This window comes from Mustela nivalis (assembly GCF_964662115.1).
Source record: "Mustela nivalis genome assembly, chromosome: 11".
In the NCBI taxonomy this organism is placed as follows: domain Eukaryota; kingdom Metazoa; phylum Chordata; class Mammalia; order Carnivora; family Mustelidae; genus Mustela; species Mustela nivalis.
The window spans coordinates 107772908-107786066 of record NC_139030.1 but is presented as its reverse complement, the minus strand read 5'-3'; the positions used below and the strand labels follow the sequence as shown (position 1 = coordinate 107786066).

The window sequence follows — 13159 nt, the reverse complement described above, 5'->3', positions numbered from 1 at the left end:
TTTGAAATTTAGACTTTGCTTCAGAAAGTACAACTATTTTAATGTTATTAATATACTCAGTTTGGATAGAGGAAATAAGAAATTAATTTTGTTTGTAGACCAAAACCAAGGACAATTTGCATTTAAAATTAAGTATGAATCCCTAAATTTAAAAATACAGGAAAAAAAAAGAAATGATGTAAGCTCATGCAATAATAGTCAAATGTAAATAATTTGGTTCTTCTGAGGAAAACAGTCTATTCAGCAAATATTCAAAAGTAAAGACTATTAATGACAAGTCCTACATTTTCTTTTTACTCCAATCATTGTTCTTTCTGAGAAAGAAGGTTGACTAAAGCTAAACAATTGATGGACAGATTTTAAAATGCCAACTGAGCTAACAAAAAGTATGTTTATTTCTGGCATGAACAAAATGATGTATAGTATGAAGTACAACTATAAACCAAGGAAATAATACAAAAGACAATCAAAGAGAATTCTGAAAGGTGGTAAGGCAAAGAACCCCAGGACTGAAAGAACAATAGTGTCAGAATGTCCTCACATTCCCCTGCTCAACACAAGAAAGAAACCCTGATTTAGCATCTCCTTTCCCCACAACCTAGCAACAAAAGGCAACAAAAGATTATTCCTCCCCTTATTGAACCACACTAGGAGAATCTGTCTATGTGCATGTATAATCTGTAGCTACACTACTCAAGATAGTATGGTACTAATGAGAGGATAAACTCATAGATCAACGGAGCAGGAGGAAGAACTCTAAAATAGACCCAGACAAATATGTGCAAATAATTTTGACACTCAGATATTAAAATAATTCAGTGGAGGAAGTAAGACATTTTGACATATAGTACCAGAACCTGTAGGCAGAAATATGTATCTCAACCTAAATCTCAAACCTCATACAAAAATGTGTATTTTTTAGATTTAGACTTAAATGTAAAATGTTAAACTATAATTGTTTTTTGAAAATAATCGGAGAATATATTTGGGATCCTGGGATAAGCAAATAACTCTTATTTGACAGCAAAAGCATAATTTATGAAAACAAAATTGATAAATTGGATCTCATTAAAATAAAAGCTTTTACTCTGCAAAAAGAGCATGTGAAGAAGTTGAAATAGCATGCAATAGGTTGGGATAAAAAATATGCAAACCATATAATTCAAAAAGGATTAAAGTAGTATTTAAAATATAGAAATAGCTCAAATTAAATGTAAAAAATAATGCAAATAATCAAATTGTAAAATGAACAAAAGACAATAGACCTGTAAGCTCACCTCCTTCCAGAGATATACTTAGATAACACCCACATCACTGTTAGTAACCCAGAAAATGACCCAAAGCCTGGCAGAACAGACTCTCCATGGCTGATCACAGAGAAGAGGCCATAAAAAAAAAAAAAAAAAGGATTTGAAAGAGCAAAGGCATGGTCAGACTTGTGAGTCACTCCCAGGGAAGGAAGGACAACAGGCACAGAGAAGGGAGATGAGCAGACCCCACAACAGGCACACACAAATGGTCTGACTGAAGGCCCTGCTCAAGAATGAAAGCCTGTGAAGGTACAACACAGGAACCTGCAACTGTAGTTCCCTGCAACTGTAGCTCTGGCAAAAACCTGTTCTGACCCAACTCAAGAACAAAGCAGTCCCGGACTGGCCCACTAACAACACAGGGACTTAGTCCTGCCCAAAATAGGCAAAAAAGAGTCATTGCAGATGACTGGACTAAAGGAGAAGGTGGCTCAGTGACAATAGTATGATGCTTATAACATACATAGGAGATACCCATGAAGCACCAGGTTCTGGTGAACAAGGAACATGACACTAAAGGGCAACATAGGGCTTCTTCATAAGGCCACCACTTCCAAGACCTTGAGATATAAATAATTTTCTTCCACATAGGAAGAGACCCAGAGAGTTAGACAAAATGAGAAGACAGAGGATTATGTCCCAAAATAAAGAACAGGACAAAATTACAGCAAGAGAACAAAATAAAATGGAGATAATAAGCCTCATGGAAAATTTACAGTAATTGCCAAAAAGATAGTCACTGGACTTGAGAAAAAAATGAAGGGTCTCCATGATACCCTTCAGAGAGAAAACAAAAAAGAACCAATCAGAGATGAAGAACTCAACTGAAATGAAAAATATACTAAATGGGTGTGCCTGGGTGGCTCAAGTTGTTAAGTGTCTGACTCTTGATTTCTGCTCAGGTCATAATCTCAGGGTCATGAGATCAAACACCAAATCAGGCTCTACATCCAGATTCTCTCTCCCCCTTCCCCTCTTCCCCTCCTCACAATAAAAATTATTTTAAAAATCCCATATACTATAAGGAATAAATAGTAGTCTAGGGGAAGCAGAACAGATTAGCAAACTGGAGGACAGAGTAATAGCAATCAAACTGAATGGGAGAGAGAAAAAAAATAATAATAAAAAGTGAAAACAGACTAAGAGAACTCAACACCACCACAAAAATGTAACAATAGTTGCCTTAAATGGATCCCAAAAGAAGAAAAGAAAGACAAGAAGACAGGGGTGCCTGGGTGGCTCAGTGGGTTAAAGCCTCTGCCTTCAGCTCAGGTCATGATTTCAGGGTCCTGGGATCAAGCCCCGCATCAGGCTCTCTGCTCAGCAGGAAGCCTGTTTCCCCACTCTCTGTTTCTGCATACCTCTCTGCCTACTTGTGATCTCTCTGTCAAATAAATAAATAAAATCTTTAAAAAATAAAAATAAAATAAAAAATAAAAGAGCAAGAGAGAAGAAATCATTAACTTATAAAGGAAACCCTACAAAGCTATCAGCTGATTTTTCAGGAGAAACTTGCAGATCAGAAGAAAGTGGCATGATATATTCAAAGTGCTGAAAGAAAGAAAAACAAACAAACACAAACAAACAAACAAACAAAAAACCCTGCAACCAAGGATACTCTATCCAGCAAGACTATCATTCAAAATAGATGGAAAAATAAAAAGTTTCTCAGACAAACAAAAATTAAATGAATTCATCACCACTAAATCAGCCTTACAAAGAAATAATAAAGAGGATCCTATTAGTGGAAAGGAAAGACCATAAGAAGGAGTAAGGAAAATTAGGAAGCTCAACAGCAGTAAAAATCACCTTTATCTATAAAAATCAGTCAAGGGATTATCAAAATATAAGAATATAAAGAATGAGCCTATATACCTAAAATGTGGGGTGGGAGTAAAAATGTGCTTTTAGAATGGGTTCAAACTTAAGCAACTATCAACTTAGTACAGACTGGTATATGCACAAGATATTGCATATAAACCTAATGGTAACCATAAATCAAAAACCAGTAGTAGATATGTAAAATATAAAGAAAAGAGACCCAAATACATCACTAAAGAAAGCAAGAAAAACCCTGGAGGGAAAAATAAAAAGAGAGAGAGAGAGAGTGAAGAAAGCAACAGAGAAGAATGACAAAAATAACTATTAAACAAATACCAAAACTGTAATACGTACATACCTATCAATAATTACTTTGAATGTAAATGGACTAAATACTCCAATCAAATGATACAGGGTGATGGAATGGATAAAAAGCAAGACTGCATTTACTGCCTACAAGAAACTCATTTTAGGTCTTTAGATTGAAAGTGGAGGAAAAAAAAAAAAAGGAAAGAAAGTGGAGAGATAGAAAACCATTTATCATGCAAATATAAGTGAAAAGAAAGCCAGACTAGCAATACTATCAGACAAAATAGACTTTAAAACAAAGACTGTAACAGTCAAAAAAGGACACTACATAATCATAAAGGGAAAAGTCCAACAAGACGATATAACAGTGGTAATTATTTGTGCCTCATTATGGGAGCCCTCAAATAAATAAAGCACCTATTAACAAACATAAAGTAAGTGATTGATAGTAACACAATAATAGTAGGGAAATTTAACACCTCACTTACCTCAATGAATATCATCAAAATAGAAAATCAAAAAGGAAACATGTATTTCAATGACATACTAGACCAGAAGAATGTCACAGATATACTCAGAGCATTCCATCCTAAAACAGTGGAATATGCATTACTGGCAAGTACACATGAGCATTCTCGAGAATAAGTCACAGGTTAGCCTACAAAGCAAGTCTCAACAAATTCAAAATGGATGAAGTAATACCATGGACCTTTTCTAAACACAATACTGTGAAACTAGAAATCAACCACACATACACACACACACAGACACACGATCTGGAAAGAACATAGAACATCTGGAAATACATAGAGGTTAGATAACATGCTATTAAGCAATGAATGGACCAAACAAGAAATCAAAGAGGAAATAATAAATTACACAGAGACATATAAAAATGATAATACAACAATCCAAATTCTTTGGGCTGTAGTAAAAACTGCTCTAAAAAGGAAGCTTATGACAATACAGGCATACCTCAAGAAGCAGGAAAATATTCAAATAAACAACCTAACCTTTCACTAAAAGGAGCTAGAAATAGAAGAACAAACAAAACCCAAAACCAGCAGAAGAAAGGAAAGAATAAATAGTAAAGCAGAATTAAAAAAAAAAAAAAGAAAAGAAAAACAAAAACATTAAAAAAATCAATTAAATCAGTAGCTGATTCTTGGAAAGACCAATAAAATTGCTTAACAGCTAGCCAGATGCATCAGAAATAAAAGAAAGAGAGAGAGCAGGGAGCAGTCTCAAATACACAGAACCAGAAATGGAAGAGGAGAAATAAAAATACCACAGAAATACAAAGGGTTATAAGCAATTATGAAAAATTATATGTCAACAAATTGGACAACCTAGAAGAAATGGATAAATTCTTAAGAAATGTAATTTCCCAAAATTGAATCAGGAAGAAATAGGAAATTTAAATAGATGAGTTATCAGCAATGAAATTGCATCAGTAATAAAAAAAATTCCCAACAACCAAAAGTCCAGGACCAGACATCTTCACATGTGAATTCTACCAAACATTTAAAGAAGAGTTAATACATATTCTTCTCAAACTAGTCCAAAAATAGAAAAGAAAGAGAAGCTTTCAAATTCATTCAATGAGGTTAGCAATACTCTGATACCAAAGTCAGATGAAGACATTACAAACAAAGAAACAAACAAAACAAACAAACAAAAAAGCAAGAAAGAGAGAGAGAGAACTATAGGTCAATATGTCTGAAATCCTCAACAAAATGCCAGCAAATCAAGTTCAGCAATACATTTAAAAAAAAGAAAAAACCATTCACCACGATCAAGTGGAATTTATTTCCACAGTGTAAGCAAGTGTTCATAATTCACAAATTAATAAGTTATACATCTCATCAATGAGAGGAAGGATAAAAACCATATGATTATCTCAGTAGATACAGAATATGAATTTCACAAAGTACAACATCCACTCATGATAAAAATCCCCAATAAAGTAAGTTCAGAGGGAACAAACCTCAACATAATAAAGGCCTTAGATGAAAAGCCCGTAGTGGGGATGTTTGGATGGCTCTGTAGGTTAATTATTCAACTCTTAATTTCAGCTCATGTCATGATCTTGGCGTTGTGAAACCGAGCCCCACATTAGGCTCCATACTCATTGGGGAGTCTACCTGAGACTATATCCCTCTCCCACTGCCTATCCTTCTGTTTTCTCTCTCTTTCAAATATATAATCTTAAAAAAGAAAGCAAAAGAAAAACTCATAGTGAACATCATATTCAATGGAGAAAAACTGAAGCTGTTCCCATAAGTTCAGGGATAAGACAAGGATATTCATCACTTATATTCAACATAGTTCCAGAAGTCCTAGCCAAAGGTATCAGACATGAAAAAGAAATAAAAAACATCCAATTGGGTAAGAAAGATAACATGCATATAACATGATATTATATATAGAAAACCCTAAGGAGTCAAGCAAATAACTACTAGAATTGATAAATGAATTAAGGAAGTTCACAGTATATAAAATCAATATAGAGAAATCTGTTGCATTTCTATATACTAACAATTAGGTAGCAGAAAGAGAAATTAAGAAAAAAATCCACTTAAAATTGCTCCAAAAATTATAAAATACCTAGGAATAAACTTATCCAACAAGGTGAAAGACTTATACTCTAAAAACTATAAAACACTGATCAAGGAAATTGAAGATGGCACAAATGGAAAGATGTTCCAATCTTCATGGATTAGAAGAAAAATATTGTTAAAATGTCCATACTATCCAAAGAAATCCGCAGATCTAATGCAATTCCTTTCAATACACTAATAGCTTTTCTATAGAACTAGAACAAATAATCCTAAAATTTGTATGGAGACCAAAAAAAATCCCAAATAGCCAAAGCAAACTTGAAAAAGAAGAGCAAAATGGAGGTATCACATTCCAGAATTCAAATTATATTAGAAAGCTGTAGTAATCATAACAGTATGATACTGGCACAAAAATACACACAGGATCAATAGAACAGAACAGAAAACTGAGAAACAAACCCACAATTATATGGTCAATTAATATTCTACAAACGAGGTAAGAATATGCAATTGGAATAAGTAGCTTCAAGAAGCAGAGTTGGGAAAACTGAGCAGCTACATGCTTTCTTACACCATGCACAAAAATAAACTCAAAATGGATTGTGGACCTAAATGAGAGACCTGAAACCACAAAAGTACTAGAAGAGACCCGTAGATATCAATCATAGCAACATTTTTCTAGCCCTGTCTCCTGAGGCAGGGAAAACATAATGAAAAATAAACTATTGGAACTATATTAAAATAAAAATCTTTTGTATAGCGAAGGAAAAAAGCAACAAAATGAAAAGATAACCTACTGAATTGGATAATATATTTACACATGACTTATCAGATAAAGGATTGGTATATAAAATATATAAAGAACTTATAAGACTCAATACCAACCCCCCCAAAATGCAATTAAAAATGGGCAGAAGCCATGATCAGATATTTCTCCAAAGAAAACATACAGATGGCCAATAGAAACATAAAAAGATGCTCAGCAGATTCATCATCAGGTAAATGCAAATCAAAACCACAATGAGATATCAACTAAAATCTGTCAGAATGGCTAAAATGCAAAATATAAAAAACAACAAATATTGGTTAGGATGTTAAGAGGAACCCTTGTACACTGTTGGTGGGAATGCAAACTTCTGTATCCACTGCTGGAAACAGTGTGGAGGTTCCACAAAATATTGAAAAAAGTACAATTACCTAATGATCCAGTATTCCACTACTGGATATTTATACAAATAATAAGAAAACGTTAATCTGAAAAGATATATGCATCCCTATATTTATTGTAGCATTATTTATAAGAGCCAAAATATATAAGCAATCTGTGTCCAGTGATAGATGAATACAAAAGATGTAGGATAAATATATATTGGAATGTGATATATATATATGTATAAAACACAGCCATTAATAAGAATGAAATCTTGCCATATGCAACATGAGTCGATCTAGAGTATATAATGCTCAGTGAAGTAAGTCAGTCAGAGAAAGACAAACATGTGATTTGTCTCATATGTGGAATTTAAGAAACAAAACAAATTAAAAATTAAAAGAAACAGATATATATATTAAGATATAAATATATCTATGTATAGATAGATAGCATATAATAAATAAACATAGGGATGCATATATCTTTCCAGATTAACGTTTTCATATTATTTGTATAAATATCCAGTAGTGGAATACTGGATCATTAGGTAATTGTACTTTTTTCAATATTTTGGGGAACCTCCATACTGTTTCCAGCAGTGGATACATAAATATCTATCTAATTGCTATCTATAGATAGCAATTAGACCATCGATATAAATATATCTATGTATAGATATATTTATCTATGTATAGATATATCTATGTATAGATATAAATATATCTCTGTATAGCTATATTTATATATTCAAATATAAAGAACTGGTGGTTACTAGAGGGAAAGTATGTGGAGGGATGGGTGAAATAGGTGAAGAGACTAGGAGTAAACTTATTGTGATATATACTAATACATAGAATTGTTGAAGTACTATATTTTACACATAAAATTAAAGAACACTGTATGTTGATTATACTGGAATTTAAAATAAGTTAATAATAATGAAAAAGAATGCATACAGATGGTAACTAAGTACATTTCCTATTAGGTAAATGCAAATTGAAACAGCATGTGATATTATGACATAACAAACAGAATGACTAAAACAAAAATTGTGCAATACTATATGCTGTCTAGAATGAAAAGCAATTAGACCAATTGTCCATTGTTAGTGTGAATTTAAGTGGGACAAGCATTCTGGAAAAGATTACACAGTTCCTTATAAATGAGGTATGTTGACTAGCTTATAAGCCATAAAACACAATTTTGAGTATTTATCTGAGAAATGAACACTAATGTTCACATAAAAATATTTTAGCAACTTAATTTATAATAGCATACAAATATTCTTTGCAACTTAGTTTATAATAGCTAACAACTGAAAACAGTCTATGCCTTTCATTGTTTAAACATTGAATTTTTGAACAAGTTATATATATACCATGAAATACCACACAACTATTAAACAGAAGATTTAATGATATACATAATATATATGAATCTCCAGAAAATTTATGGTGAGCATAAAATACAGTCCAAAAGGCCACACACTGTGTAATTCTATTTACATGTCAATTTTGAAATGACAAAATTTTGAAATGGCGAACAAAGTGGTGGCTGTCAGAGTTTAGGAATTGTTTGGTGGCAGAAGATGGATATGGTTATAAAGAATATCCTGAGGGATGATGTGGCCGTCATTCCTTTGCTTGACTCTGTCAATGTCAGTATTCTGTTTGCAGTATTTCACAACAGTTTTGCAAGATGTTATCATCAGGGGAAACCGGTCCAGGAGGACAAAGCCTCTTGTTCTGTAGCATACCTTACAACTGAAGATAGAGTTGGATATATAGTTATCTCAAGACAGAAAATTTTCAATACTAGTTATATTTTAAAAGGAATGTTATATAAAAAGAAACAAAGAAAAAGATAAAGACAGATTTCCTGCAAGAAACAATGCAAGTAAGAAAAAAATTTGAGCAATTTGTAAAGCACTAAAATATAAATTTGACAATCTGTAAGTCAATACACTGCAAAAGTATTTTCCAGATATTAAAGGAGAAGAGTTCCAGACAGACAAAAACTGAAAGTTGTGTTTCACTGTGTATAAATTAAGAGTGAACTCTCAGAAAGAGAAATCAAGAAGACTATCTAATTTATAATTGCATCAAAAAGAACAAAATACCTAAAAATAAATTTAATCAAGGAGTGAAAGATGTGTACACCAAAAACTACAAGACACGAATGAAAGTAATAGAAGACACAAGTAAATTGAAAGAAATACTGGAATACAGTAATTTTACTCATCGACTGGAAGAATTAATATTGCTAAAATGTCCATACTACCCAAGGCACCCAGGTGGACCAGTTGGTTGAGTGTCTTCCTTCCTTTCAGACCAAGATCCCCGGGGTCCTGGGACCACGCCCCATGTCAAATTCCCTGCTCAGTGGGGAGCCTGCTTCTCCCTCCCCTCTTCCTTAATGTTCTCTCTTGTTATCTCTCTCTCTCAAATAAATAAATAAAGTCTTTTAAAAAAGAAAATGTCCATACTACCCAAAGCATTGTAACGATTTAATGTAATCCCTGTCAAAGCTCAAAAGGCATTTTTATCAGAAATAGGAAAAGCAGTCCTAGGGCGTCTGGGTGGCTCAGTGAGTTAAAGCCTTTGCCTTCAGCTCAGGTCATGATCTCAGGGTCCTGGGATCAAGCCCCACATTGGGCTCTCTGCTCAGCAGGGAGCCTGCTTCCTCCTTTCTCTCTGCCTGTCTCTCTGCCTACTTGTGATCTCTCTCTGTCAAATAAATAAATAAAATCTTAAAAAAAAGGAAATAGAAAAAGCAGTCCTTAAAATTTGTTTAGAATCACAAAAGAGCCCAAATAGACAAAATAAACTCAAGAAAGAACAAAGCTGGAGGCGTCATGCTTTCTGATTTCAAAATATATGAAAAAGCTACAGTAATCAAACAGAATACTACTGGCATAAAAACAAACACATATGTCAATAGAACAGAATAGAGAGCCCAGAAATAAACCATCACACACATATGGTCAATTAATTTACAATAAAGGGACTAAGAATATACAATGGAGGGAAGATAGGTCTTCACTAAACTGTGTTTAAAAGACTAGACAGCCACATTCAAAAGAACAAATTTTACACCATACACACATCAACTAAGAAAAAAAGAAAAGGATTAAACAATTAAATTTAACACCTGAACCACAAAAGTTTTAAAAGAAAACAGGAGAAAGATCCTTGGTATTGATGTTGGCAATGATTTGTGAATATGATACTCGAAGTACAGACAACAAAAGCAAAAACAAATCGAGTGGGACATCATCACTCTAAAAAGCTTCTGCACATTAATGGAAACCATCAACAAAATAATGATACAACCTACTGAGTAAGAACATATTTGCAAATTATATATCTACTAATGCATTTATATCTAAAATATACAAAGAAATCACACAATAGTAAAAATATATATATAAAAAAACAAACAAAACAATCTGATTTTTTAAAAATGGGTAGAGGAACTGAATAGACATTTTTTCCAATGAAGCCATCTAAATGGTCTTGAGGTACACAAAAAGATGCTTAACATCACTTACTATCAAAGAAATGAGTGCAAATCAAAAGTGCAATGAGATGCTACTTCATTCCTGTTAGAATGGTTTTCATCAAAGGACAAGGGAGAACAAGTGTTGGTGAGAATGTGGAAAAAAGGGAACCATTAGGTCCTGTTAGAGGGAATGCAAGTTGTTGCATCCACTATGGAAAACATCATGCGAAGACCGCGGTGAGACTGTCGGAGTGGGCAGTCCAGCCACTACATACGTAAAATCTGCCAGAAAGTGTTCCTGCCACAGCAAGAAGATGGCTTCTCCTTCCCGTCTGCCTTCCAAATGTGTTACAAAAGTGTGTCCTTCTCATTTAGCAAAGATGTCAGTGGGAACATGTTTTGAGCCTCATAGTGCAATGCATGGGGAATATAGGCGTGTGCAGGATGCCGCCCGATTTAATGCTCTGCTTTATCCTCGCCTCCCTCATCCCATTATCAGGTGCAACATGGACTTGACACTGCAGTTTTCATTTATGTCTGTTATTGATTATTGCATTAGCTATCAGTTATCCCCGCCAGTATCCTTCATGAAAGCAGAGATCGTCTCTACCTGATCATTGCTATATGCTCGGATAGAGGAGAGTTGCTCAGTATTTATTCCTTAATACCTCTATGAATTTTGATTAAGAACCCCAATTCCTTGGTCACTTCAGAAAGCAGGGAAGCTTGCTCATAGATGGGTAACAAGAATATATTTTCCCTAACATCTATATCAATACCCCACCCAAAAAATCAATATCCCATTCAGCTCATTTTCTTCTTAAGGAAAATGTAAGATTTTGCCGACTCCCAAGAAGCCTACTATTTTGTGGACAAGAGAGGAGTCTGGTCTTCTTTGAATCCAGTCTTGCCAGTGCTATAATTAGTATGTTTGTCCAAGTATTTGGACTGTGGGCACTGGCATTCCTGGTTTACAGAACCACTGCATCTTTGGTCCTCACTTTTATTTTTCATGTCTTGTAAGTGCGTGACCAATTCTAAAGATATTTTCCTTTCTTCTCAATATCTATGCAGTGTTTTTATTAGATTACTTATGGTGACTAATTGCTTCCTTTTTAAAAAAAGGCTGAAATGATTTGTGTCATATATTTACAGTGAAACAAGGTAATTTTAAATATTATTTTGTAGGTTAACATCATTTTTTAGTAAAATTAACGATTAAAGTCTATGTTTTAGGGTATAATATTTAATTATCATGAAATCATTATTCACTGGTGCGCAAAGTGGAATGTGAAATAAAACAGAAAATCTGCTTTACTCACTTTATCCCAGTTTAAAACCTAGAAAGAGGCGGTGGTGGCAGTTGGCGATGCAAGGTCCCTTGTGTGGTTGGGTTGCTTCTGAGACTGGCTGGGCAATCTCGAAGGCAGAGAGCAACACACTCTCACCAGTCTTCAGCTTAGCAGAGCCTCACATGTGAACTGTCTTTCTCATTTCCTGGAATAAAAGACACAACGTGGTCTTAATAATAACCCCAAAATGTAGGTAAACTACTTACATATAATTCTTCTAACGCTTCCTGGCTTAATCATGCCTTACTTATTGTTGTTGAGACTTGAGAAGAAAATCATTCTTGATTATCCAGAATAGTTAGAGGCATTGTATGTTATTTTCCAAAATAAATGAATGATCTATTCTCCTATAATTACATCCAGGATGGCTTAGTCTGTGGATTGAGAGCTTTTCATTGTAAAACAGGTGGTCTCATAGCACAAACAGATAAATTAGATTGTGGTAAACTTCCAACTTTAGACAGAAATTCAACTTATTTTAATGAAAGGAGATACTGTGTGCTACTTATAGACCCCCTCCAAAGTTAGATTACTTTCCAACCCTTTATCACTGCCATGGAAGCAAATACTATAAAAAGTAAAATCAAAATAACCAGAGATACACATCTCTCATTTTTCATATTTAAGCTATTCTATTTAATTATGAAAACCATAAGCTTTTTGAAAAGTATGTGATAAAAATCTTAGCTAACTTTCAGAATACACTATTTTTATTATATTTCTAGAGTCTAAAACTATTTTCATTGCATTATTGATGATGCATATTCCAAGTAAATATTACTTTTTGAATTTAGTTATCATTCATTGTCTTTTTAACTAATGAATGCAAAGCCTCTGAGAACAAAATGTTTTCCTTATGTTTTAGAATTTATTTATCGAATAAACAGACTCAATCCCATCAAATTTTACTACCCTCAAATATCCCTGTGATATTTTCAGAAATTATATTAATGATGATTGTCCACTTACACTCCTTCTAGTAAAAGAGATTCTGCAAATACTATTTAAAAATATCTCTCAAAAATATCTCTTTTTTTATTACAAATCAATTGTTCTTTAAGTAAGGTGTATTTTAAATAACACTAAACAGGAAAGGCTAAAAAGCTATTTCTAACAACATTAAACAGCATCCAACTGTGAAGTCAAGGACTC

The 13159-nt window shown here is 33.5% G+C and overlaps 1 protein-coding gene across 5 annotated transcripts in view; it reads right to left on the bottom strand.

The window, feature by feature from the left end:
- The window catches only part of LOC309844088 (uncharacterized protein), a 126934-nt gene that overhangs the window by 26087 nt on the left and 87688 nt on the right, over positions 1–13159 (bottom strand). For all 5 annotated transcript variants that reach the window (XR_014300492.1, XR_014300493.1, XM_082690261.1 and 2 more), the window contains one exon: positions 11978–12152. The gene's annotated coding sequence lies outside the window, so the exon portion shown is untranslated. The remainder of the gene's footprint in view (positions 1–11977; positions 12153–13159) is intronic.